The 4,010-nt window shown below is 46.0% G+C and overlaps 1 pseudogene; it reads right to left on the bottom strand.

Annotated features, from left to right (window-relative positions):
- Positions 1-1,133: 1,133 nt before the first annotated feature.
- On the bottom strand, positions 1,134-2,410 carry LOC123067089 (aspartic proteinase nepenthesin-1-like; annotated as a pseudogene).
- Between the last annotated feature and the right edge of the window lie 1,600 nt (positions 2,411-4,010).

Raw genomic sequence — 4,010 nt, 5'->3', positions numbered from 1 at the left:
CGCCACTATTAGGGTTTTCCCTAGTAGTGGGTGGTGTTGCGTCTAATAAGGAAGCTTTGGTCTCTTCCTCGCCGTGGCGATGTTCTCTTCAGTGGCGCCGTTGAGCCGGTTTGTCTCGTGTAGTTGTCAGTCATTTAGATCGGTAGGCCATATTTTTCTTGTGTCTAGCGGTTGTCGTCTCTCATGGCAACGCCAACAAGTGGGATAGACTGACACTGGTGCAATTTTAGTGGCCCGACGGTGGTAGATTTTACGTTCTTCCCGGGCAACAATGGTGGACTGCGTCAGATCTGGGTTTAGGTGGGCGTGGGAAACATCAACGGCCGACATGCCACATCATCAAGCCCTTTTGTTCAGGTCTGATCCTAGGCTCACAATGGACGTGGATTTTTAAAGCTTGGGCTTCTGGACACCCTCTATCCTTACCCTCCAACATTGCTCTGAGATATGTACTAGACAACTAACTTACTACACCAAAATTTCCCATTTTTATTTTTTTCAAATAAAACAACATATGAACTTCAAACTTTGCAAGACTCTAAAACATCCTAACTAGAATGTGGGAAAAAACTTTCAGATTTTTGGGTTCCACACAAATATAGGAAATGATATTTTTTAAATTAAAAATTGGTATTTTTAGTATTTGTGATGCACGAAGAAATCCGAAAGTTTTATCCCACATTCTGGTTAGAATGTTTTGTTCTGGTGTAAAGTTTGAAGTTCATATGTTATTCTATATGGGAGAAACAAAAAAGACAAAAATAGTTGCACGAATCACGATGCAAAAATGAGTGGCTAGGTAAGGGAGTGTCATGATGCCTACAAGGCTATGGCGCTCACCAGGATTTTGTTTTACTGGTGCTTCGGCTTTTCCTTCGGTGACGGTCGACAATTTCAGATTTGTTTTTTTACAGGGTCTTCATTAGATTTACTTGTAATATTCCTTTACGTAAGTTTTATTTTGTAAAGTTTTCTAGACATCTGTCATCTCCCGATCTTTCTGGTAGTTTCCACATGTATGTGTGTAATTGTACATTGTTTTTTTATTATATATTGTGTGCGGTTCAAAATAAAAGAACACGACGTATGTCCTTGTTCATGCGAGCTGTGAGTTCTGGGGACCGGACGTGTGATCACAGTGAGCTGCAGTCGGCTGTTTGGAAAGAGAGCTCATCCTTGGCAAGGTCGTAGAGCAGGTGGATGTTCTGCAACTGGAAGTTGCCGATGATGCTCATGTCGTTGGATGTATGCATCACCATGCATGACGTGGAATTGTCCAGCGGCACCCAGTAGTTCTCCGGTGGTAAAACCATGTCCGCTCCACCACTGAAGTGGAACACCATGGACGGCACTGTCTTTTCTTGCGCCACCGCCACACACAGGTCCATCTCGCTGTCAGCCGGTGGCGGCACGAGGCTCCCGTTCAGCTGCCTCCGGAGCTCCTCGCGCAGGGGCCCGTACGCCCCGTCAGCCAGAGCCGTAGTGGGGGTGCCGGAATCGATGATGACACCACCGCTGGTGCCGTTCTCTCTCAAAGCGAACACCGTGGGTGGGATCGACAACCTTGTCTGTCCCACACTTATCCCAACGAGTGGGACATAGTAGAACGGGTACTCTTTGGGGCCTTGCACGAAAGACATGGACATCACAGGGCTGCCTCCGCTAAGGCTCGCCGAGGCACCGACAAAAAGGTGGCTGATGGCGCTGGCAGTGGCGTTTCTGCCGAGGTACGGGGTGTGGCAGTAAGAGAACTTCTTGGCGCCCGCCTGAGAGACGAGCGATAGGGGGCCGCGGCCAAGCCCTATGAGGCCGGACGCCCCGTCAAGGGACCCCGGAGCAATCATCAGCGATTCGACACAGCCGAACGTGAGCCTCGCCGAGCCGTTTTGGAAGGCGAAGACCTCAGTGTCGATGGTCCCTGAGGCGCCGCCGGCGCCGTAGAAAGCCCTGAAAGCGCAGCTTCCGTCCCGGCGGCACGAGTGCTCCTGGGTGGCCAGGCACAAGGCATCGTTGCATGACACGGGATGGAAGGTGTTTGACTTGGACGCGTTATAGTGGGGCTGGCCCTGCTTGACGCATTGGCTGCAGTTGGAGCACTGCGTCCAGATGAGGTCACTGCCGGTGTCGATGAGTGCCTCGGCGCGCTGAGGTGGGGTGCCGATCATGTACTCCGCGATGTACTGGCTGGTGTTCCAGTGGACCGGCACGGTCACGTCGACAAAGGACGCCAGACGCTGCCGGCTGCTGGCCATGGCACGCTGCACGCGCTCTGCCACGGTGTAGCCGCCCTTGCTATCAACATGGGTGAGCTCCATGTGGAACCCTGCGCTACTACAAGTAACTAGGGTAGCATAACACAAGAACGATGAGAGCATAACACAAGAACGATGAGCACCAGGCTTATTTCCATTGTTGTTTCCCTTGTTGGTTTGGTGCTATAGCTCCTCACGATGTTATATATGCATCTGGATAACATGTGGAAACAAACCAACTGACGGAGGATAGGATGATACATGTATAATTTATTACAGTAGCTAGTATAATGAACTCCTGGGTGCCGGCCTGGATCATGGATGGGATTGGGCGACTTCCTTACGGCAGAATAGGCGTATGACAGTTGTATAGCATTTTAAAAAATTCTACCATTATAGATCACTGTTTCAAATAGCCCGCTATAGCTCCGCTATAGCACGCTATAGCGTTTACAAAAGGTCTTGCGCTAAGAGATTTTGGTCCAAACAAATGAACAAACATTTTAAATAGCGCGCTATAGCACCGCTATAGCATGCTATAGCATTTGAAAGAGGTCCGGCGCTAAGATGCTTAGCGCGCTATTTAAAACTTTGTTATAGATACAGCTAGCTAGCAGCTGTGATTACATCGCTGATCTCTCCAAGTGTCGACCTTTACAAGAAGCTTGGATTTTGTCGCCAAATCCTAGTGTGTTTTTTTATCATTGATCTCAATGGTTGCTAGTTCATTATTTGATGCGATAAACCTCCTGATATAACATTATGACTTACTAGTATAGAATTCGCCATGGCCTGATTGGGTGGAGTCTGGAATCATAGTGATCCACCAGGCCAAGCCCTTTCAAAGTAAATCTGTTCAATTTCGTATAAACTCGCAATGTACTACTCCCTCCATTTACTTATACAAGGCCACTATGGAATATACATTTTGCATCTATACAAGGCCACCAACAGTAATCGAGGCAAAATTAATGACATTTTTTCGTACTAACAACCTGTTTAATACTTGCATGCATGCAGTCATAATGACAGTCAACTACATCCTCCACTTAGTTTACTTGCATGTTTTTGGTGTATTAATGTTCACATTAAGCAAAAAGAAAGGCTGACTTTCAAAGCAAGAATTAAAATTTACATTGGTACCTGTAATTTGAGTTTGTGGCCTTGTATATAAAAATGGAGGGAGTATTTTATATTCTTTTTTCTCAAATAGGCACGAATGTGCATATCATATATTAAACAAGAAAGAGGGAAGTGTAGAAGACCAAAGAAATGAAGTTTGTCTGTGAGAACATTTTTGTCTGTTGAGTTTGTGTTGAATATATATACAACGGGGTTACATTTGGACTTGAGGTGTAATTGGTAGTGGTAAGGGTACAAGTCGTACTAGAGTCACACACTTCTACGTTAGGCCTCCAATATAATGAGAGGGGCACCACATGTTGTAATTCATGACGACTTGAAACCAACAAGCACAGGGGAGCCAGCGCCGGGTGTTGCAATATCTCGGGAAGGAGCATCCATAATCATTGCCCCGGGGATGGATGTCGTTAACATATATTGTGCTGTCTGTGATCTTGCATGGCATGATCAATCTAACACCGTCTAAAATTTTTGAAGACACAAATACAAATCTTATTGACCAAATTTTATGATGTACAACTACCAACAACATGAAAGAAAAAATAAAGATACTTCAAAACTACTAACATGGAGAGATGTCCCAGTTGAACATAAGGAAAAACTAATTGATGACCT

Source organism: Triticum aestivum, chromosome 3B, assembly GCF_018294505.1.
Source record: "Triticum aestivum cultivar Chinese Spring chromosome 3B, IWGSC CS RefSeq v2.1, whole genome shotgun sequence".
In the NCBI taxonomy this organism is placed as follows: domain Eukaryota; kingdom Viridiplantae; phylum Streptophyta; class Magnoliopsida; order Poales; family Poaceae; genus Triticum; species Triticum aestivum.
Note: the sequence above shows the minus strand (reverse complement) of the source record. Positions and strands in the feature narration are given on the sequence as shown.